This window comes from Amia ocellicauda, chromosome 6 (assembly GCF_036373705.1).
Source record: "Amia ocellicauda isolate fAmiCal2 chromosome 6, fAmiCal2.hap1, whole genome shotgun sequence".
Lineage (NCBI taxonomy): Eukaryota > Metazoa > Chordata > Actinopteri > Amiiformes > Amiidae > Amia > Amia ocellicauda.
Window position 1 is genome coordinate 34,943,215 of NC_089855.1, and position 25,316 is coordinate 34,968,530.

Consider the following 25,316-nt stretch of genomic DNA (forward strand, 5'->3'; position numbering starts at 1 on the left):
ACTTTCTTCTCTTGTGGTTTAATCAGTCCCTGTCCCATTGTATGCCAGTCTATATTTTCTAGAATTTGCTGTTAGTCCAGCATCTTTAATTTAGGATAAAACTGGTTCCAAACTCTCCAGATGAGGTTCCCAGGGTTCACTAAAGACCACAGCATCAACCAGGTAGGCACAAGCATACTGAGTATGAGGTCATAGTACCTTGTCCATATGCTGCTGAGCCCCATGAAGACCAAATGGAAGGACATTCAATTCGAACAGGCCATCGGGAGAGGAGGAAGCTGTTTTTTTCACAGGAGTCTGGGGACAAAGGAACTTGCCAATAGCCTTTTCTTAAGTCCAGAGTGGAAATATATTTTGATGCGCCAAGCCTTTCTAGGAGTTCATCTACTCTGGGCAATGGGTACATATCATTTAGACAATTAAACGTATGGAAATCCATAGAAAATCATACACGATTAACACATTTGTGAATCTTCACCTCTGCACTACACCAATCACTGAATGACTCCCTAACCACTGCCAAATCCAACATCTTTCTTACTTCCTCTTTCATGACATTCCATTTCACCTCAGGCTTTAGCTTTTTTACCTTTACCCCTGGATCAGTCACAGTTTTGTGATCAATCAGGGAGGTTTTGCCTGGCAGATCTGAAAAGACATCACTGAATTTGAACAACAGATCAAGCACTGCCTGTTGTTGTCTTTCTGAAAGGTTATCTCCTAGTCTCCCCTGAGATAAATTAGAGGTAGATACATTTTTCTCTGTAGTATTTCTGAAGAAATAACACTCTTGTTTTCCTGGGTTTTCACTTCTTGATCTTCTGCAATCCAGCTTCCGCATAGCTTACTCCACTGAGACTGCTGTGCTAGCAGTCATTGACTCCCTCAATTGTGCTCAAGTGGCCTCCCTCTCCTCAGTACTAATCCGCCTTGATCTCTCTGCAGCGTTTGACACCGTCGATCGCTACATCCTCCTATCCTGCCTCACTGACCTTGGAATCTCTGGAACTGCTCTCACTTGGTTCTCATCCTACCTCAATGACCAGACCTACCAAGTGACATGGCAAGGTTCTTCGTCCACAACTCAACCTCTCCTCATAGGAACACCCAAAGGCTCTGTCCTGGGCCCCCTCCTGTTCTCTCTACACATGCTCTCTGGACCCCCTCATTGCATCCAACGTTTTCTCCTACCATTTCAATGCCGATGATCCCAGATCTTCCTGTCTTTCCCCTCTTCAGACCACCTCATCCCCTATCACATATCTTCCTGTTTGTCTACTATCATTCCTGGATGCACTCACACCACCTCAAGCTCAACCTCTTCAAATTGGATCTCCTCTTTTCCCCCTCTTCCTCACCTTCTGCTAACCTCTCTATCTCAATCCCCTTGGAATCTACAACACTCTCTCCCTCTTCTTCCACTAAGAACCTAGGAGTCACCCTCGATCCTGCTCTCTCCTATACTCCGCATATCACCACGCTGACATGTACCCGATAATTCTTCCTGAGCAACATATGTCAAATCCAACCCTTCCTCACCGACTACACAATTGAGCTGCTCCTGGTCACTGGTCCTCTCCCGCCTGGACTACTGCAACTACTCCTCGCCTGCTCCAGATACCATCCAGAACTCCAAGGCTCACCTGTTGTTCTATCTGCTCCGATTTGCACACGCTACTCCACTGCTCCGCTCCCTCCACTGGCTCCCGATCTCGAATCAAGACACTGACCCTCAGCTACTGTTGTCTAGACCAGATTGCACCGAGCTACCTTCAGACCCTCATCTCTCCATACATCCCCTCCAGACCACTCACCTACTTCCTGCACCTGGAGTGGAGTGCACCAGATGGATGTAGGCTTGGCTTTAGGCTACGTCTGACTTAAAACTATAAATAAGCCTGACTGAAATGTACACCTTTACAAGGTTTCCAGGCCCTGACGCAGAGAAGCATTCCCATAGCATGATGCTGCCACCATCATGCTTCATGATAGGGATGGTGTTCTCAGGATGATGTTTGGTGTTAGGCTTGCATCAAATGTAGCGCTTAGCATTGAGGCCAGAAAGCTCTATTTTGGTCTCATCAGACCATAGAATCTTCCTCCACTTGGTCTCAGAGTCTCCCACATGCATTCTGACAAATGCTAGCCAAGATTCAATGCGAGTTTTTTTTCAACAATGGCTTTTGTTTTGCCACTCTGCCATAAAGGCCACTTCTGTGATGCACCCAGGCTATTGATGCAGTAGACACAGCGGCTACAACCTCAGCCATGAAAGACTAACTCATTTAGAGTTGCCATAGGCCTCTTGGTGGCCTCCAACTAGTGCCCTTCTCGCCCAGATACTCAGCTTTTGAGGACGGCCTGATCTAGGCAGATTCACAGTTGTGCCATATTCTCTCCATTTCTTAATAATGGACTTTACTGTGCTCCAGGGGATATTCAATGCCTTGGAAATGTTATTATATCCTACCCCTGATAGGTGCTTCTGTAGAACCTTATTCCAAATTTGCATTGAATGTTCCTTCATCTTCATGATGTAGTTTTTGTTAGGAATTGTACTAACTAATTGTGGGACCTCCCTGAAACAGGTGTATTTAACCTGATTGGTTGGTTAACAATTGGATTCACCACAGCTCAACCAGTTGTGTCATAGCAAAGGGGGTGATTACTTATTCCATTCATTTCTGTTTTGTATTTTTAATTCATTTAGAACTATTTACAGATTATACTTTTCACTTTGGCATTATGGACATTATGTGTTGATTGGTGGAAAAAACTCCTGTATGTGTATGAATGGAGCTGTGTTTTTCATGTGTAAATATAAAATTCGAATTCATAATGCAACCACTATGAGTTTTGCCTGGTTGATGTTGATGTGAGACTCCCCATGTGCACATCAATACATTGAATGTATTTGCTTTTATTTAAAGCTAAATTGCCTGCCTTAAAAGCAAATTCTGAATCAACAGAATCCCTAAGGTGTATGCTTCTTGTACTTTTTTACCAATAACACATACTACACTGTGTAATAAATACTTAGAAAAAGCGTATTGTGAAAACTTAAGGAAACTGCAAATAAATACACACTGATAATAATTAATAGGAAAGAAAATTGCAGAAATGGTCTAAAGCTTGCCCACACAGCTAATTAATAATCCTGTAGTGGACTGACTGTTAGTTTATGTAAAATAATAATGTGTATCAATTTGGATGTCTGAATAATTAAAACATTTATTTTAAAAAAGTCGGAGTGCATCTACAATTTACAGAAAAAAAGATCTTGACAGTATTTCGTTTTATCATTCCACGTCATATGATCTCATCATATACATTTTAATATATTTGATTAATAAGTTCCGAAAAATAAAAGATTTAAAACAGAAATAAATAATACTAAAGTATGAACTCTTCAAAGGGACAATTATGTTACAACTTTAGTTGGCATTTATGTAAAAGGATAAAACTGCTTTTTAAATCAACATGTACACTATACTAATAAAAACAGGAGAACGAGTGTTTATTAGTTTGTTAATTTGTTCATAGAACAGACCTATTTAGTCATTCAAGTTCAGTCTCAAATCACAAAAGTTGTGTGTTAGCTGGGATGTGACTGCTTGGTATTGGAAATCGTCTGAAATCGTCTCTGCAATCGAGACTATGCTTTTGTTTCGCTGTGCACTCTATACACACAGCGCACATGCTCTCCGCTCCAATGTAGCCTTTTGCCATTTATATACAGTTCACAAATAGTCAAATAAACTTGCATGTTCACTTGAATATGTATCGGTTAACCACAAGTTTAGAACAGTGTGTGTCAATTCGAATCTCAGACAACAAATGTAATCAATGTATTACAACTTACAATTTAAAGATTAATATTTTGATAATAGGCTGCAATTGAGTTGCAACAACACGTGGCTTTATGTAGTTCTCCTTTTTACGTCTGACATTTTATTTTATAAGATAAGCTGTTCGAAGTGCATGCACTATTGTGTTTAATTAAGTTAAATGCATTGAAATAATCGTAATATTATTCAAATCTTACCCCGTACACGAACCATGCTTTAAATATATGTTGTGGCAATACGGTGCAATCTCTTCAGGTGTGTTTCAGGGAGTGGAGTTCATTTACTAGTGATGGGTCGTTGGCGAAGAGCAGGTGTTCAAACAGATCAGCAGTTGTTGTTTTTTTCAAAATACCTTGTACTGCTTGATTGATTGTTTTATTACTTTTTTCTTACACGAGCCAGGATACTGATTTAATAACCGTATTCTGTCTTTGCACATTAACTTGCTGCTATTATCTTGACTGGGAAAATAAAGCATTGTTTTAGTAGATATGTTATATGTTAAGTAATCACGCAGACTTCTCGGCGTGTGTGTAATCAATAAACCTGTTACATAGTGTCATAGTGTTAATTTAATACTTGAATCTTAAAAAAGCATATTGCTGCCACACGGGGAAAAAAATCGTATTTTAGGGGCGTGTTGCTGACAGGTTCAATTTTTATTTATTTGTATCAGGTATTTTTTGCTGCCAGGGAAAAACATTAGTTAAAGAACATTTGTAGAACCGGATAAGAAGGATAGAAACTTAATAAACTTACTAAGATACTTGTGTGAGATATTGTAACACTCCTTCAAGCTGCAGTGGGTGAAGACGGCGTCTGGTGGCTTGAGTATCCACAAAGCCCTGTTGAATGCATTTAAGGTGCATCATTTTATACCCATGTAGCTTCCCGTGGTTACCTATTTCTGCCATCACAAACAATACTACTTCAAGTAAAGCGGACATGGTTTTCTATTAAAACCCTTCTGAATGTTCTCATACTGAGCACAGTTCCGTTTACATGGCTCAAACATTGTAATATATATTTATGCTTTAGACTAAGGTTAAAGTAAAAGTGGACAATGTCTGAAACACTTGCAATTCCTGTTTAGCTAGTGAACGTTAGTAAAACTAACAAGGAAATAAATAAAATACATAGCATTATAGGAAATAGCCCTGGATATGCTCAAAATGAATTGTGGGAGCAGTGTGGAAATTCCAGGCTGTTCAGTAAATGTAGATTTGACTCATTTAGGGACATGACTGTTTACTGAGGGAAGCTGTACTAACATTGTACAGAGTGAGCGGTTGTGCTATCAAATGCATAGCTGTCTGGCATAGATAGCTCATTTGAACATGAAGACTGAGATTAGCAATGAGGGCAGTGGGCTGCTAACAACTTCTTACTGAGGCCTTAGAAGCAGAGTGTCAGTGATAGGATACCGAGAGGAAGCAGATACTTACTGCTGATAAAGCACACATTTATTATACTCTACTGTGAAAAAGAAATGACAAAAAGTTAAAAGTGATTAACAGCACCATTTAAAATGTATTGGCCTTCATGGTGATAGTATGGTTAAGACAGACTGTGCTTTATGGCATGTATACTACTGGTCAAAGGTTTTAGAGCACCTCCATTTTTCCAGTTTTTATTTAAATGTACGCAGTTTAATGTCTCAATGTACATAAAGCATAGAACAAATAAACAATTGGAGATAAAGAAACCATGGAATCATTTTGTTTAACAAAATGTAACCCCTCTGGTACCCTTGAAAGGGGACCAAATCCATGTGCTTCTCTTCAATCCCACGTGTACTATTCACTGTTGTGAGACTCTCAGCTTTTTAACGATGTGAAACATTCTCTGATGTGAAAAAATAGTTCTTTATACCCCCCCCACTCACATTTACACTCGGCAGGGGGTGGGGTGGAGGGATACTTGGTCTGAGTAGGAGTACAAAATCTCATGTTTGGTAGAAGCAACACACACCTGTAGAGAGCTCAAAATATCAAGTTGGAAAACTCTGTTTACAGTGTACTAATACACAACGATTTTACATAATTGGATCTGAACTTCTCTGTGTTTGATAGAACATCAAATGATCGTTAGGTTGTTCTGAACAAAACAAGCCTATTTGCAAACAAATCCGATTGAAACTGAGTGATCTGTGACTGTCTGAATGAGACCCCACCCCCCCAGAGCAAACTGCGCTTTTACCCCCCAGGCTCTGAATGATGGCAGGTGACACGGAAACTGTAAATCAGATGTGTTAGAGAATGAAACGTGCTGGTAGCCAAGAGAATAAGCTTTCAAACAATGTGCGCATTGTAGGAATACAGTGTAACTTCTATGCACAGGAGCTGAGCGTAACACTGCCGAATAATGCTTAAGAGGGTGTAGTGACAGTATATGTAAAATGTACATTTTTTTAAGTTTTTTTTTTAACCTAAACTCTTATTCTTTAACCTCTGGCAGTTGACCGCTGACCTTTGTACCATTTAAGGTTATTCACTGGACTTAAATTTCTTTAAAAACTGGAAAAATGGGGGTGTATTTCACCCCAATGTAGTCACAGATGTTTGTCCCTCTGGTCTCCTCTCCATTTGTCATGCCAGTATGTCTCGGAGGTGTTATGTAAGATTGCATTCCAGTCCTGATCAGGGGATGAAATGATTGATAGACTATTGTCCTTCTAGCACAGGGTTATCTTTCGAATTCGTAAACACAGCCCAATGGGGGAGGGGTTAAACCAGTTTCCATGGATACCTCATCGCTCCCTCAGAGCAGCCACCAGCACATACTGTGGCAGTAAATCCATATCCCGGTGGGGCCTCGGTCTGCCTTACAGATGTCACCAAATGAGGGGCTCCTGAGTAATCATTACAGTCTGCTGCTGAATCTGTAGGGGATCTGTGTGATCTCTTAGTTCTACCTAGAATTCAGCACAGCTGTATTACTTCCCTTAGAGTGCTTGATCTTCAGCTCTGCTGCAGGCCGTGTGGTCTTCAGCCTCTGGTTTTCTCTTGTGTTATAGCAGCCCGGTGCATGGCACACTTGGTACACAGAGATCTGCACGTCCCACAATGCACTCAATCGGTCCAGGCCCCCCCATGCAGTGCAGCACAGTACTGCACGTTGTGTCTGCAGTACACACGGCGCATGGTACAACAGTGCCACCTCATGGAGTGGTGTGTTTTGCTGCCAGACAGCAGACCTGAAATTAAGTTTTTCATTTTTATGGGAAAGATTATGTCATTTTTCTGCGACCAGCTTTTAAGAAGAAAAGTGGCTATCTGGTTGGCACTATCACTGATGCCATTTACTCCATGGGTGCAGCCGTCTTGGATCACATTCTCGCGAGAGCTTGATGGTGGCTTGAGAGAATCTAAAATGGAGAAGTAATGATATGAACGATGTCGATGAAAACACTCCGCCCATGAAACGGCATGATAATGAAGCCTACAAGAGGTGAACATTACGCACATTGCAAGGTATGTATAGTTGGTATTTCCATAGCTCACAGTGGCCAGGATGACATACATTAACACAGGGCTGCTCGATCTTGGTCCTGGAGAGCTTCTATCCAGCAGTTTTCAGAAGTCACCCTTGTATCACCAATTTATAAACACCTGGATGTATTTCATTCTGATAAATGAAGCAGGTGGTGTGGTAAATTCAGTGCTTTAGAAACCATTGGAGCAATTATCTGAATACCTGCAGCATCCTGAGGGAAGAATTCCCTTGATTGACTTCCTTAATTGATTAAAGTGTTATGGTCAGATGAGACCAAAATCGAGCTCTTTGGCATCAAATCAAATCGCCGTGTTTGGAGGAGGAGGAGGAATGACCCCAAGAACACCATCAAACATGGAGGTGGAAACATTATGCTTTGGGGGTGTTTTTCTGCTAAGGGGACAGGACAACTGCACCGCATTAAAGGGATGATGGACGGGGCCATGTACCGTCAAATCTTGGGTGAGAACCTCCTTCCCTCAGCCAGGGCACTGAAAATGGGTTGTGGATGGGTATTCCAACATGACAATGACCCAAAACACACAGCCAAGGCAACAAAGGAGTGGCTCAAGAAGAAGCACATTAAGGTCCTGGAGTGGCCTAGCCAGTCTCCAGACCTTAATCCCATAGAAAATCTGTGGAGGGAGCTGAAGGTTCGAGTTGCCAAACATCAGCCTCGAAACCTTAATGACTTGGAGAGGATCTGCAAAGAGGAGTGGGACAAAATCCCTCCTGAGATGTGTGCAAACCTGGTGGCCAACTACAAGAAACATCTGACCTCTGTGATTGCCAACAAGGGTTTTGCCACCAAGTACTAAGTCGAAGGGGTCAAATACTTATTTCCCTCATTAACATTGAAATCAATTTATAACTTTTTAGAAATGTGTTTTTCTGTATTTTTTTGTTGTTATTCTTTGTCAGTGGGCAAACGTACAAAATCAGCAGGAGATCAAATACTTTTTCCCTCACTGTATTGTTCTTCTGTTTTGTATACTTTTCTATCTGATTCCCTTGAATCAATTACCTTTTCCACCTCACTGCCAAAACCCAGTATAATAACAAAGATGGAAAACTGAGATGCATAAATCTTTTTACATGGTATTGTCATTTGGTCTTTAATGTGAACATGTCTACTCCATTGACCAGTGAAAAATGTTAATGCTTGCTTTTAGTGTAATTTCAATAATAAGGATGCCTTTATTGTACTTTGTACTGTAATTACTCATGTTTTTTTGCATTGCAATATAACAAATAAAACTTGTATGTGATCCCTTCAGAATCTTCTTTTCATCTCTCTTTTTTCAAAATGCCATCACACTGTCATCCCAACATTAACCTGAAAACATACAAAAGAAATCTTAAATACTGGCAAAAAAAATATATACCAACAACTTATCATCAAAACCATGGGTTTTACAAAATTAAACACTGACAAATATATTTAAATCTAATTCAAAATATATATATTGACTTCCAAAAAGAAATGCCATCGATTACTTCGTTTAGGACAAGAGTTTTAAAGTAAAAGCATACCTGAACTGTATATTTCAAATCCTTTTTATGTTTATTTTCGGTTGGCCATTTACGTTCATGTTGTTTTTGATCTTGATACAGTTATGCACATAATGTAATGTAACTTAATTAATACACGTGTCCTACTACTCCAGTATCGTTACACTGCTGTTCGAAAGCGACCCCTAAAGCTAGAGCTGTATAAACGCATTTTTCTCACTGGGCTGCTGTACAGCGGGGCTCGGCAACCTGTACACGCGTGGGGTGATCATGGGCCCGCAGCACCGGTGAGAGAGGAGCCGACTTTCATTTATATAAAATACGCACCCCTCACACAGGAGAAACACCATCACCCCCCTCACACCAGAGAAAACACCGGGATGAGACTCGCGCTGTCCCTCCGTGTCTAAAGGTTGCCGGTCCTGATGGACATCATGTGTCGAGTAACATGTTACAATAATAAGCGCATTTAAGATTAAAAACAAACTCCTTACCGATTTCAGCCATTTCTCTTCCGCTTCCTCCTGCTCCAGACTGCCTTTTCATGAGTGATGTCATTTCCGTTTTGTGTCCTCAAATTATTTTTCTTGTGTTTTGCACTTCAGGGCCACCGTAATACATTAAGGGACTAATTAACAATAAAACTCAATTAGATGTTGTTATGTAATACTAAATCAGATTTTTGGGGATTTTTCAAACAGCAAAAAGGCTAGAATGTATTCCTACCTGCCAAAATTAAAACAACTGAATATGGTATGTGACATAAAAAAGATATATGTATGTATATTTTATAGTAGTATATAATGCTTAATGTACAACAACAATCTGTAATTACCTCATTATATACAAAAACAGAACAAAAAGTACTGCTGTTACTAATGCTAATGCAGCAATCATCCCAGATGATGATCTTGAAGTAGTACCTTAAAACAAAAATAGGACAAAAGTTATTTATTTCCACATGAATATCTCTAATCATTTTCATATTAAAACATTTACATGTGTGTAAATAGGCACATGACTTAATCCACATTATGCAAGCCATTAAAGGTAAAAGACTAAAAATGGGAACCAAATCACTTCATGCCATGTTAATGTAGGGAGAGACCAAACCACATGCACTAATTTTTTGGGAATATATATGATGTTTGTATTGTAAACCAGTATGCATCCATATGATGATTTAAGAGAAGCCTGCTGGATGGGGTCACTCCAGGAACAGGGTTGAAGAACCCTAGTCTACAGACATGATCACCCACACCCTGCCTTAGCCACTGAGCTCTCTTTACTAAGGCACACTCATACATACTTGCATACTTCTATCTATCTTACAATTCAAACAGTTTGAGTTGCACACAGATATACATGTGAAGATGTATATACTGGGGTGGATTTAGCTCTTTTAATGACCAGAATATTGTGTTGGTTTAATTAATAATAATCAATATAAAGTGGTGATTCTTTAACTCCTCTCCTCTCCAGATTTCTGACACTTCAGAGTCTGGTCAGTTCTAGCAGGCCTTAAAATGCATTAAAGATTTGTTGTGTTGTCTCTAAAGTCCACAGTTTAGGGGAAAATGGACATCTTGATAGAAAGCCATTATTCAGGAGATGGGACTTCAGCCAGCTTGACACTTTCTCACACAATCACAATCTACTACTAATCTACTACTACTACTGCTCAGCATTTTTATACATGCCACAAGAGCATGACAGGATGTTAATTGCTTAATTGTATCATGCAGTACATCTGTTTGGTGGCATCTGCATTCATTATGTTCATCCACTTGTTTTTCCTTTACTTTGTCACCCGTCTGTCTGTATATCTAGACAGATCTTCACCATTCTGCTATTAACTAGTTTGAAAACAGATTCAGCATTAGCTGATAATAAAGCAGATTAATATTGAATCTATAATTAGAGCAGCTGAAAGGTTCCCTATCTGCAACCTATGGGCGGCATCATGAGCATCTCTCCAGAACCAGTGTTTGAGAATTATAAAACTAACTTTGAAATAACTAAACAATACTAACACATGAAGTTGGAGTAACAATATTGAATATTAAGATTAACCTTCCTCTTAAGTAGGATATTGTCACTGTTATAATCATTACCGAAATACATTTTAATCCCCTTTGTCATACAATTGATCTAACTGCCTATTATTTTAGTAATTTAGTATAGTCAGTGTACCTTTATTTTACAAGAGTTGTTTGTATCTTTTAAACTTGTGTTTGCATCTTATAGAATTGAGCTCTACTGGTCAAACCTCTTATAAGAGTTATTTAATTGGGGAAAGCCAGCTCTTACTATATAGCACAACACTCTGTTAGATCAAAGAGGTTCTGTCAGTGTACAAGTATGCTGTGTCATTAACATATTAAAAGAGGCATGCAGTGATAAGGCACTCTGCAGTTATGGGTTGCTATCTGCATTTCTAGGTTTCCTAGAAAATATATTTACTATACTTTCTCAACCCCATGATTAGTCACTTCTGTCTTATCAGTATATAAAAATGTTTATGCAAAATTGTAGCAAGCAGTTTGGATGACAGTAGCCAAAAGACAATGATGACTAATTCAGACCTTTACTGTAACATACTAGATGTATAAAACTGAATACACATAAGAAAACAGGCATGTGAAATATACATTTAAAACATACAAACAAGAAAGAGACAACTAAAACTTACCTATATATATATATATATAGTACCAGATGCTTTGCCGTATGTATTTGATGCTTCAATTACATACAATCCATTTACATCAGGGCTCTGCTCCAGTAACTCCAATCTCCTTCCATTTGCTCTAATTTTACTACTGGTAAGCGTGTGGTTTATTCTATGAGATGATCAAACATAAGAGAACATTGTCTTCTAAGTCACTTCAGTATACTGATATAATGGATAATGGACAGCTGAGAAACAAATTCCATCCATCCAAACATTCTCAAAAAACACTTCATCCATTATATGGTCACAGTGAGCCAGAGCCTATCCCGGCAAGTATAGGGTACAAGGTGGAGTACACCCTGAACAGCACTCCAATCCATTGCAGGGCAGTAAACACACGACAACATTAGGTTTATGTTTTCCACTGAGGAATCAACAGACAACTAATACGTTTCGGATTTATTCATATGATGTAAGAATACAATAAGACAAAATAGGTATACAGGGACAACCAAATTGTCTTTCTAGCATTATAGTAATGACTTTAGGCTATGAACATAACCTGGATCCCTGAAAAAGAGATGTTCTGTTATGCAGTATAACTGGCACAACTTCATTTGACCTGATGCTGAATCTTGTGTAGCAAAGTCACCTAAAAGTTACCTCACACACTGTATCCTGGAACCCCTTTCTCCAGAATATCACTGCTGAGAGAAGCACAATCTGCCATTGCACTACATATATCCTAGATAGATGCTCCATGGCACAATGCCCTAGAGTAGTGTAGTGCCTCTCATTAAATGGTGTCTGGTCATCAGATACTCCTCCTAAATGCCTCCGTCTGTTTCAAAGAAGATGCATTGTCTCGCCAACAAAGTAAATACAGGCACCAAAAAATTTACATGACTTCACAGGACAAACAGTATTTTCTCTATTTTGTTTGAATTTCACTCAGTCATATTGATCTAGCCTTAAATGTACTGATAAATTTTGCTAGCTCACATCTTTATATATATAAATAAGTATAGGTAATGAGTTATAATGGAAACAGTTCAAACTACTCGGTCAATGAAAATAAAGTGTGTAGCTGGTAAACGTTCTATTGATATGTCTTCTACTAGGTATGACTGAAGTCTGAAATTTAACAGTATGCAACTGTCAGTTATAAAATTCATTGTGAACAGGATCCCAGACTTTCTTCACTTATCCAAATTATGCATTAAAACGATATAAATGTAACCCAAGCAGGTTTCAAATTAAAACAATGCATTTTAAAATGGGACCAGTTTACTATGCAATCCGATATACAATTATATTGAGCTGAATGTAGTACAATTCAAAATGGCAGCTTTGGAGGTATAACAACTGGGGCGATGCAGAAATTAAAGCACTGTTTACAATTTGGATGGAAGATAAAGTTTAAAAAGCAGCCAAACTAAGTACACGAGCACTGATGTCTAGGATATATCTAAGTGCACAGCTTCTATCAATGGATATCAATCGATTGCCCAACCAAGTTAAAAGGAAAATTAAAATGCAAGGATCAGAGTTGATGACAAAAAGTGGATGATAACAAATGAAGTGGAGTCCAGAGAAAAGGTTGAACATTTTTACCGGGAAACTGAGAAAAAACACCGAGAAGCAGACCTTGGAATGCATGGGACAGATATCGAACTGCAGCAGACACTTTTGACGTACTATATTATATAAAATATATACTGTATGTGTGTGCATGTATGTAATACAATTTCAGATTATAAATCTCAGTATTGATAACTAATGTATACGATTTCCTGCGATTTAATGTAGATGTCTTACTAAACGTGCTTTGCTTTTGGATGAATTACAGCACTTTTAGACTTGCAGAACCGAAGATACAGACATTTGAAATGGGTCATGTATTAATTCGATTCCCCATTGAACCAAGCTGCTAAACCTAAACTTTCAAAGTGATTTGGTCAAAATTAATAAGTTGAGATGTAAATACATTGCATACATCTAATGTCATGCGTAACGAGAGGTTATCTGAAAAAGGAAGCTCTGCCCAAGGGGGAGGGGTTTCTGCACACTTCCGTAGGAACCCGATCGAAACTTCACTATCAAAGCTGCCATTGGCCCCTGCACACGTCACTCAGAACAGGTCCCTTCCACTTCCTGTTCTATAAAACGTGACGTCAGTGCAGGTTCGTCCTCTTTTGGTGGGAGCAGGACTCCCGCGCGACCTTGCAACCCTTGAGCAGTGCTTCCTTTTTCAGATAACCGGGGATGCATTCGCAACCTATCATTATCTTTCAAGTCAAGCCCTGTCCAAGGGGGAGGGGTTACTGTATAATAAAACCGTCACAAGGGAGGAGGCAGCGAGCTGATAAGGGAGCCTGCCCCGAGGTTACCGCTAGGGGCCTCAGCAACACAACTCCAGACAGGAGACAAAAAGGCCCCTCAGCGCCAACCTGAGCTGTCCAGGAGCGAGGACCTTAGTCACGCTCTACCGGGGACTGTCTGCAATCAACATATACAACATGGCAGTGAAACCTGATCCTGCAGGAGTGGGGCCACAGACCCACTGAATAACACACAGCTGGCTAGTCACTGAGTAGCCACAGCTGGACATAACAGTATACAGAGCGTGGCAGCAGGAACATTCATACTGCCTCCGCGCAGTACAGGAAAATCACGTTCACTGAACGGTACAGAGCATCCAGCTCCACTGTGCTGTCATAACAACTAAACACATCGTGGGGTGCAGGAAGCAGATCATGCACCACCACATAACAGGGGAGCAGTTGTCACATATTAGCACAGCTAATGCAGGACAACAGCAGGAAATCGTTCATGCACTCTTTGCATAACATGGGAGCATTGGCCGCTTGCTCCACTAGCCCACCTAGGAGCGAGGCCACACCAGTTCTACAATGTTGTACAAATGAACAACAATATACATCGAGTGGCAGCAGGAACATTAAGGCCACCTGTGGACAGCACAGGAGCATCCAACTCAATTGAATAGTACAGACTGGAACAGCTCCACTGTGCTGACAAGTAGATTTCGTACAAACGAAATATATACACCATGCGGCGCAGGAACAAACTCATGCGTCACCCATGGAACACTGGAACAGTTGACGCCTGCTGGTTAGACCGGCTAATGCTGGGCAACATTAGCTCTACTGTGTTGACAAATTAACTATATACACAGCGGAACACAAGAGCCTGCTCACATGCTTACCGCTGAGGGCAGAAGCAGTGGAATCTTGCTCTATGGCACACAGTCAGACCTGCTGACCAAGGAATTATGTAGTCTGCAAGGCAGCGAAATTCTTGCGCCATCAGCTGGGAACAGCAGCAGTGAGTTCTATTCTACACCAGTCAGAACGGAGCCACAGTCCTGCTGTTTAACACATATTATATATATCCAGAGCAGGGTACAGGCCAGACGCATGCACTCCCGCAACACAATGCATTATGAACAAACTATGTACAGGGCGGCCTTGTAAGGCAACATACCTTTAGGACGCATGACAGACCCTGGGAACACATCGACAGGGCTGTCAGCAAAGTCCATGACCAGCTTACGTGGGTGCTCGACTGGAAGGCATTGTCCGGTGGAAGGGAAGACACGGTTCAAATAGCTCCATCAGGATGCACTTAACAGGGGCAAACCGGGAGAGGAAAGGCAGCAGGAGCCAGAGCCCGTAGGCTACTGGGGCTCGACTGCAGCCAACACCGGGTTCCCAATGGAAGGGACCGGTCCCATCACGTCAAACCTGTTGAACCGGGCATATGTAATCGGCGAGGCCCAAGCTGCAGCCGCACAAATGTCTGCCAAGGGGGCGCCTTCAAAACGGCCCAAGATGTGGCAACACCTTGAGTCGAGTGGACCACCAGGTGTTCAGGCATCAGGGTCCCGGTGAACTTGTAGGCCATGGTAATGGTGTCCACAATCCAATGCGAGAGGCGCCTGGCCCTGTGTCCGCACTCCATAAGACACAAAAGTTGGTCTGAGTGCCGAAAGTCCTTAGTGCATTCCAAATAGCATCTGAGGGCCCGTACAGGGCAGAGCAGGTGAAGCCGAGGGGAGGAGGATGAAAAGCCATTAACTCAATACGCCTGTTGACATGAAATGGAGACAGCACTTTCGGAAGGAACGCAGGGTTAGGCCGTAGCATGACCCTGGAGCCATCTCCCGCAAAACGAACACATGATGGGTGTACGGACAGGGCGTGTAATTCGCTCACGCGTTTTGCAGAGGTGATTGCTAGCAAAAACTTAGTCTTAAGTGACACCAGCTTCAGCTCAGCTGAGTTCAGTGGCTCAATTGGGGCTTGGGAAAGTGCATCCAGCACTACATCAAGGCACCATGCAGGCAGTGAAGGGGTGCGAGGAGGCCGCAGCCGTCGAGCTCCCTTTAAAAAACTGCACAGCCAAGAAATGAGAACCAGGGGGCTCACCATCAATCCGGACATGACATGCGGAGATGGACACCAGATACACTTTGAGCGTGGACGGGGACTTGCCCTGAAATTGCAATATGACCCCGATATGGCAATTAATTGGGTCTTCACCGCCGTCTTGGCACCAGTTGCTAAACATCCGCCAGCGGTAGGAATACTGCGACCTCGTAGAGGGAGCTCTCGCCGACTGAATAGTGGCTACCACCGTGTCTGACAGACAAGTCCGCTCTCACTGGGAGCTGCCAAGGCTCTCCGTGGAGTAAGGCGATCAGGTCTGCAAACCAGAATCTGTGAGGCCACCGAGGGGCTATTGGCAGAACTGTCGCTCGTTCTCTCCTGACCTTCTCCAGGACCACCGGGAAAAGGGGGAATGGTGGGAATGCGTAAAGGAGATAGCGCGGCCATATGTGGGCTAGCACGTCTATCCCTAGGGTTCCTAAGCAGACTCGTACGGAGAACCATAGAGGGCAGTGTGTGGACTCTGCCGAGGCAAAGAGATCCAGTTACAAGTAGTATTGCTTGTAACTCCAGGACGTTGATATGGGGCCAGTGCGGACTCCACGTCCGTTGCAGACTGCTCCCCAACCTTTGCTTGGAAACGTCTGTCGTCATGACTGTTCAGACACATAGCCTGGGAGCCAAGGTTGAGAGACATCGAGCTCCTGAAGGCTGCCTGCAAGGTTGTGCCGAGGGTGTAACAGGGTAGACCCTGGCTTGCTGCAGGGACTGTTCCTTCTCCTGGGGAGTGCGTGTCAGCATCTCCTCCATGGAGGGGCCAAAAGTAAAGCCCTGCGATATGGACGCTCTATGAGGCGGGTCCTGTTCACCACCACAATAGCTGCCAAGGAGCGTCCAGTTGCCATTACGCCATGATGCATCACATTGAGCAGCAGGTCGGCTGCCACCACTCTGTGAGGGGGTGGGGCCTGTGATGCAGTGGCTGGGTCCGGGGCATCAGCCACCTGAGCCAGGTGGCTCTCAGGTCATCCAGGAGGTCCGGTAAGCAGTGGGAGGGCCCGTGTGTTCTGCTGTGGCCAGTGCTCCCTTTCAAACCTGGAGCGTGGGGGGAGGGGTCAGAGGGCAAGGGGATCTGCAAGCAGTCCACGGCCCTCTGGATCACCGCCCAAAACACCCAGTCCTGACTTACAGGAACAGGGGAAGTGTTGTTGCTCAATGGAGTGGGAGGGGCGAGACCGGTTCCTGCTCCATGAGCTCCGACTCTCGACTTCAAACCCACGTGCAGGCTGAGTAATAGGCAGTCCTCCTCCCCGATTACCTGTCTGCTGTCCTTGTCCATAGACAGGGCAGAAAGGCTCCCCTCAGAGTCCCGTGATACATGGGCTGGCAGTGGAGACTCGAGATGTAGAGGGGTCAGGGTCTGTGCTGCTGTTTGTGCTGCCTGTGCAAACAGGAGGGCGCAGATGTGGTCCATCCTGCTATTCAGGGCAAGGATGGCCTCATCTCTGCCTCTGTCTGTGAAGCCGGTTCTCCGTCACCGATGGCATGGTGGGGAGGGGGTTAACGTCGACTCAGAAGAGGGGGAGGGAGTCCGTGGGCGTTGCACTGCCGCTCTTCCCTGTCGTTCACGTGCTTGTGTGGGGGCGCAAATGCACGTGGCCATAGCAGCGCGAACTGCAGGCACGTCAGGCAGGGGGGGGCACAGCTGCCGTGGGGGGGGGCAGCTGCCAGGGTATGTGCAGTTGTGGCAGCCAGCTGCGCGTGTCCGGAGGAGGAGACGGAGGGACTTGGGGAGAGGCAAAGATCCAGCGCCACCAACCCCTACCATCACTCACCGGAATGGGAGATCGCGGGGCGCTGTTGCTGTTGCCAGACAGAACACTGTGTATGTGAGCACCAGGTGCTGGATATAAGTGCCGTGTAGGCCCGTAGGCTTAACCACACCGGAGGTGACACCGGGTGACGGGGGGGTCCAGGGTCCTAGGGGGCCGAGGGTAGTAGACCACCAGCCATCGCGGGATCTAAAACTGAGGTCTGCACACACAGACAAGGAGGCTAAGCAGAGCTTGTTCTCAGTGAACTCGGAAAGCGAGATCTCCTACAGCCGCAGTTGCGGGCTGTAGTGTGGGTGCAAGCCAGCGGAGGAGCACCTCATGCGGGCGAGATCTCTTACGACACACACCAAGGCTCAAGGCCGGGCAGCCAGGCCACAGATTTTACTGCCGCTGCTAGCACTCCTGTTGTGGAGGAAAAAGTCATGTGGACAAAAAACAACACAGCAAGCAGTTAGAATATATGTATAGAACTATATAAACACAACTATTACTTTTAAAAGGCTTTTCATGTGAACGAACAGTGCGCGGACGGGACAGAATCGGGATTAGCTATCAATAATAACTAAACACACACAAGACAGAGACGATGTGTAGCAAAACCGGTGGTGAACAACACTATAAAGTGAAGCCATCCAGCTGAAATACGCAGTTTGAATGTTTATTACAAACACAGAAAGCTTACGTTCTCGAGTCCAGCAACATGGCAAAAGAGGATGAACCTGCGCTGACGTCACGTTTTATAGAACAGGAAGTGGAAGGGACCTGTTCTGAGTGACATGTGCAGGGGCCAATGACAGCTTTGATAGAGTTACATTTCAATCGGGTTCCTACAGAAGTGCGTAGAAACCCCTCCCCTTTGGGCAGTGCTTCTGACTTGAAAGATAATTGGTTTTAGCAGATTTGTATAATTCCCAGCATGCATTTAGTTTAGTTCAGCTTTTCAGCTGCATATGTGAACGCACGTAGGCCTCCTAAAACCTAAAATGTGAACAGGGTCAGAAAAAAAGCCAGACAATTTTAGTCAGCCCAGGGCCAGCCTAATAAGTGTGAACAGGTGCTGAAATCTGCTGCAGCACACTTTCAAAAATGCAGTGAGTAAACAAGCTAAAAGAAAAAAATGTATAATCTAACTACTGGCTAATTGTGATTATTTGATTATTTATTTATTTATTTATTTATTTATTGGCCCCTTATTCAGGGCAATTCACAGCTTACACAAGCATTATAAAAGTGCAGTAATACAATTCAAATACAGAATTCAAATTAAGCACTACAAAGTACAATTTAAGATTTTACAAAAGTGCAGAAGTACTGTAAATTAAACAAAATATAGCATACATCCTCGTTCAAAAAGGTAACTAGTACAAACATGATGCGGTGAAGTACTATGAATGAGCTAAAGGGAGGGGAGCATACGAGAAAACCCCAAGAGATCTAACAATGTATAACCAATCAGGAGAATAATGAAGCATAGTTCTATAATGTGCAGGAGTGCTGAACAGCTCACAAGAATAAGTTGCTATATTACAAGTAAGTCTGAAAAGATGTGTCTTGAGTAATCACTGGAAGGTGGTCAGGGACTCTGCTGTCCTGACCTCAGTGGGACGGTCATTCAACCACTTAAGTGCCAGGGTTGAAAAGGAGCAGGCTTGATTTAGTACACGTTTTTTGGTTCAGAGGAAAGGGCAAAAGAAATGCCAGCTTCCAACTAAAGAACAGGAACAACCGAAAACTTGAAGGTACTTGAAAAAATACAAGAACAAGGTTCTACGCACTGTGATTTGCTGGAGAAAGGGGATCCCAGCCTAAAGTGTGTGAGGTGACCTTTTGGTGTCTTTGGTACTCAGCTCTGGGTCAAACAAAGCAGTTATACAATGCAAAATATAATGCAATGTCTCCTAAATAAAAGGGAACCCTATCTCAAGAAGATGGGGAAATGCCTTATGCAATACAACATTACATATTAATAAGGAATACACTAAATCTGCTTTTGAAGACCTCAAGGAAAGTTTCATGACAACAGCAACACCTGTACCTGTACCAGTGGTAGTCTGTAGGTTGAGGATTGGCCTCAGCCTCACAGATAAAGACTGTGTCCAGTGATGAATCCTTCACTTTTGCAATGTTCACCCACTGTGGAGGATCTGCATGATTAAAAGTAAAGCAATCACTATATCATAACTGGAGCTTACTTTTAAAGTTTATAGGTTTACAGGCTTAATGTAAACTCTCTTATGTTCTATGCTATATAGTGGATATGACATTCTTCTCAAAATAAACTTCAGTTTATTTCACAAGCCAACATGCAATATATATATATATACACTCACCTAAAGGATTATTAGGAACACCTGTTCAATTTCTCATTAATGCAATTATCTAACCAACCAATCACATGGCAGTTGCTTCAATGCATTTAGGGGTGTGGTCCTGGTCAAGACAATCTCCTGAACTCCAAACTGAATGTCTGAATGGGAAAGAAAGGTGATTTAAGCAATTTTGAGCGTGGCATGGTTGTTGGTGCCAGACGGGCCGGTCTGAGTATTTCACAATCTGCTCAGTTACTGGGATTTTCACGCTCAACCATTTCTAGGGTTTACAAAGAATGGTGTGAAAAGGGAAAAACATCCAGTATGCGGCAGTCCTGTGGGCGAAAATGCCTTGTTGATGCTAGAGGTCAGAGGAGAATGGGCCGACTGATTCAAGCTGATAGAAGAGCAACTTTGACTGAAATAACCACTCGTTACAACCGAGGTATGCAGCAAAGCATTTGTGAAGCCACAACACGTACAACCTTGAGGCGGATGGGCTACAACAGCAGAAGACCCCACCGGGTACCACTCATCTCCACTACAAATAGGAAAAAGAGGCTACAATTTGCACAAGCTCACCAAAATTGGACAGTTGAAGACTGGAAAAATGTTGCCTGGTCTGATGAGTCTGGATTTCTGTTGAGACATTCAGATGGTAGAGTCAGAATTTGGCGTAAACAGAATGAGAACATGGATTCATCATGGCTTGTTACCACTGTGCAGGCTGGTGGTGGTGGTGTAATGGTGTGGGGGATGTTTTCTTGGCACACTTTAGGCCCCTTAGTGCCAATTGGGCATCGTTTAAATGCCACGGCCTACCTGAGCATTGTTTCTGACCATGTCCATCCCTTTATGACCACCATGTACCCATCCTCTGATGGCTACGTCCAGCAGGATAATGCACCATGTCACAAAGGTCGAATCATTTTAAATTGGTTTCTTGAACATGACAATGAGTTCACTGTACTAAACTGGCCCCCACAGTCACCAGATCTCAACCCAATAGAGCATCTTTGGGATGTGGTGGAACGGGAGCTTGGTGCCCTGGATGTGCATCCCACAAATCTCCATCAACTGCAAGATGCTATCCTATCAATATGGGCCAACATTTCTAAAGAATGCTTTCAGCACCTTGTTGAATCAATGACACGTAGAATTAAGGCAGGTCTGAAGGCGAAAGGGGGTCAAACACAGTATTAGTATGGTGTTCCTAATAATCCTTTAGGTGAGTGTATATATATATATATATATATATATATATATATATATATACTGCAAAAAATAAGAAGTACAATGGTACCATGTATTATGGTTAGATGAAGCATTAATTGACCTTCGTCAAGGGTGGATTCATGTTTTCAACTGGCAAAGCTTTAACCACTTTTAAACCAATAGCCTGTGAACAAACTGCACACAGACAGGACACAAACACACAAAGATAATCATTTTGTTTCAACAAAGAGATATTAAATTCTCATTATTAAAAACAGATACAATTAGTTACTCTTATAGCCTTATACCAGACACAGCATTATAATCTTGAATAAATGTTACACAGCAAGAGGGAATAGCTTTTTACTATTAGGGAACATTTTACTAGCTACTATAGACCCTTTATTTAATTGATTTAATATAAATATGTTTTCCACCCTGAAAATAGAAGATATGCAGTACTCACAGTGTACACTTAACCTGTGGGAGATGTTTTTGTGCTGTTGCATGGACCTGGTTGGGATTGCTCGTAGTTCACTCCTGACAGTGATCGTGTTATTTTCATTAATAGTTCTGTTCATCACAGCTGTAAAAGGAATCTTTAAATCCTTTCCATATTCCCAAAATACATCAGCAGCTGGTTTTCCATTGGCTGCTGTACAGGTGGCTACAGTTCTCTCCTCACAGCCAACTTCTGGTGGATCTTCAGTGGTCACCGTGACTACAGGACAAGCTTCAAGAAAAACATGAAAACACCATTACAAAATGCACAAATTCAAAATGTAATTTAACATTTCATATTCTTAATTAAAAGTTTATTAAAACATTGTGAAATTGTGAAAATTGTATTAATATCTATCCTGTCTATTTTAATTTTTTACTTTAATCTCAAATAGTTGTATGCATTTTTCTCTAAAATAACAATTAAAGATATTATTAATGAAATCTATTCTGGCAATATGTTTGAATGAATACCAATGTGTTTATAATGCTTGAATATTGTAGCTGAATTGTCACACTTATGTTTTGAGTAGTCTTATGACTTATTGAATTATTTAAATTTTGATTACTTTTTTTTTGGAATCAGAGTTTAATGGCAAAAATCCAAAAATCCAAAGCCAAAGGCAGGCAAACAAAATGGCGACGGTGGAAAACCAAATGTTGCAAGATAAAGGCAGTATTGATTATTGAAATAAAGAGACCCAGAAATGGCATGACATTGAATACTTTATTAAATACACCACAGGAAGTGGTAGTGACAGTCCATGGTTGTCTTTGGAAAAGATCTGCACTTGCACTTCAGACCCTTAATTTTTGGGTGTCTTCCCTCACTCCCCTCTGGTGGTCGCTCCAGTTAAAAGCAACTTCTCTTATCGACACCCTCCGTTTCCTATACATCAACCAGTTCATAATCCATCTACTTATATTACACTGAATACCTACAGCTTCCAATTTTAGGATCAGTCTTTGGTGCGGAACCTTATCGATACCTTTCTGAAAATCTAAGTATATCATATCATATGCTTTCATATCATATGCTTTCATATCATATGCTTTTTTTTAATGAAAAATTCCAATCAGGCTTCCGTTCTGGCCATAGTACAGAAACAGCCCTGTTAAAAGTATTGAATGACATGTTTCAGTCCTTCGACGTAGGGCACGCCAGCGTTATTAGTATGGCTTTTGACACAATCGACCATAAAATCTTGATACACCGCTTAGAAAACCATATTGGCCTATCTCATAATGTGCTGTCATGGTTTAAATCATATCTGTCAAACAGACTCCAATATGTACAAATTAACGAGAACCACTCAAATTTAACTGAGGTTAAGTACTGAGTCTCACAGGGCTCAGTCCTCGGACCCATACTTTTTTCATTGTAAGGCGATATCATTCGACGACATAATATTAACTTTCACAGTTATGCAGATGACACACAATTATATCTGTCAGTAAATCCTAACAATACCATAGACCTAGAAAAACTAAATCTGCTGTCTGTCTCAGATTAAAACATGGATGACAAAAAAAATTCTTATGCTTAATTCTGACAAAACAGAAGTCATAATTTTAGGAGACAAAAATCGAACTGTTCATCATGCACTAAACTGAGTAATGATAACTTTAATTTCTCCCCTGGGTGTCATCTGTGATCTTAATCTATCCTCTGAATCACACATTCAGAATGTGTCGAGATCTTCCATCCTCCAGCTTAGAAACATTGCTAGACTAAGACAATTCCTCTCATTACAGGACACTGAGAAATTGATACACGCATTTGTTACATCTAGATTGGATTATTGTAATGCCATTCTGTCAGGCAGCACAAACAGAGCTATTTCTGCATTTCAGTTAGTCCAAAATGCTGCTGCAAGAATCCTAACACGTCACTCCAGTATTGGCTTCTCTTCACTGGCTGCCCGCGCACTACAGGATAGACTTTAAAGTTCTCTTATTAACATTTAAAGCACTAAAGGGACTGGCACCTCCCTACCTAAAAGATCTCCTTATCGAATACACTCCAGGTCGGCCATTGAGATCACAGGAAGCCGGTTACTTAGCGCTCCCTAAAACACACAAGAAAACCGCAGGTGGTAAAGCATTCAGTTATAGGGCCCTGAAGCTGTGGAACGATCTTCCAGTCAATGCAAGAGATGTCCACTCTGTCTTAGCCTTTAAATCACAGCTGAAGACTCATCTGTTTAGTCTCTGTTTTTCTAGCCCATAGTGCCCCAAGTGTGCCATGGACATGCAATTGCACAACTGTCTTTGGAAATGTCCTGCACTGTACAAAAACATTGCACAAAAACTTTCAAGTTATATTAACTTTAAACTCAGCCCCAATGTTTTCAACCTGCTGGCAGGTTGAGATATATCTTGATTCAAGTCTTCAAAATCATGAAAGGCATTAAGCACATCAATCCAGAGGAGCTTTTCCAGATCAGCAGGGACACACAGACTCCAGGGACACGAATGGAAATTGGGCTTTCAAGACAGAAAACAGGAGACATTTCTTCACACAGAGAGTCGGCACAATCTGGAGCAAATTCCCCAGCGATCTGGTTGAAGCTGAACATTTGGGAACATTCAAAAATAGACTGGATGTGATCCTTGGATCACTTGGTTATTAGTGGACACCAAACAAGCAGGATGGGTCAAATGGCCGCCTCTCATTTGTAAATTCTCTTTAAAATGTTCTAATTGCTCTGGCACAATTTTAGCCCGATATATTGTTTTATCTCTGGAAACTAGAGACTTGGGGCTTTCAAATGTTACCAAGATTGTTAAGATCAAATTTATTCAGTTCGAGAATTGCTATTTTTTATACAAACAAAAATAAATTATCTAACTTATCAAATTTCCACCTAGTTTGTCTTAAAAGTTGTATTTTGATTAGTACTTTAATTGTAAAAAAAAAAAAGTAAATGCATGATTTTTTTAAATAAAATCCAAAAATGTCATAAATCATAATTATGCTATTATTTATCTTGGAAAAAAGGTGGTAGTGTTGCAATATAGTGTGTCTAATCATGATCAACAATGCATAAACTGCTTATGTAGTTTGTATGCTTTCATTTGAGTGGTTCCACATGCTTGTTGCCCTTATAATGGAGAAATGGCCTGTTTTGGTGTATTTTGTGGTACACATTTTCTCAAATCTTTTCTGCATAGGCTAGCTTCTTTCAAATGCACATTATTCCTTAATGTATTTCACCAAACAGTGGTATTTCAACATAGAATTGTCAAAAAAATATTTACCATTGACTTTAATGGAGGAAAAGGGTCAGAAAGGTCACAATTTAAAAAAATGCATTTTAGTTTTTGTTTTCATTTAATAGGTGTAACATACCTGTACTCCTTATAATGTCCATATTAAATACATGTGCATCTAAGAAATTCCAACCAGGCGAAAATATTAAGGGACCAGCAAATCGAATGTGTGATTCTTTTCAAAAGAGCATATGAGTCCAATATACACTCACCTAAAGGATTATTAGGAACACCATACTAATACT

At 41.7% G+C, this 25,316-nt stretch overlaps 1 protein-coding gene and 2 long non-coding RNA genes across 3 annotated transcripts in view; all 3 read right to left on the reverse strand.

Annotated features, from left to right (window-relative positions):
- LOC136751424 (nectin-1) overlaps positions 1–4,125 on the reverse strand; it is a 62,185-nt gene extending 58,060 nt beyond the window's left edge. Inside the window, exon 1 of the mRNA XM_066707034.1 lies at positions 4,046–4,125. The gene's annotated coding sequence lies outside the window, so the exon portion shown is untranslated. The remainder of the gene's footprint in view (positions 1–4,045) is intronic.
- Positions 4,126–8,429: 4,304 nt separating this feature from the next.
- Positions 8,430–9,793, reverse strand: LOC136751812 (uncharacterized). Its single transcript, XR_010817081.1, has 3 exons — positions 9,691–9,793; positions 9,350–9,483; positions 8,430–8,679 (listed from the first exon to the last, which is right to left on the reverse strand). It is a non-coding gene; the product is annotated as an uncharacterized LOC136751812 (long non-coding RNA).
- Positions 9,794–11,554: 1,761 nt separating this feature from the next.
- LOC136751813 (uncharacterized) lies at positions 11,555–22,051 on the reverse strand. The gene is made up of 3 exons (XR_010817082.1): positions 21,764–22,051; positions 19,809–19,917; positions 11,555–11,698 (listed from the first exon to the last, which is right to left on the reverse strand). It is a non-coding gene; the product is annotated as an uncharacterized LOC136751813 (long non-coding RNA).
- Positions 22,052–25,316: the final 3,265 nt, after the last annotated feature.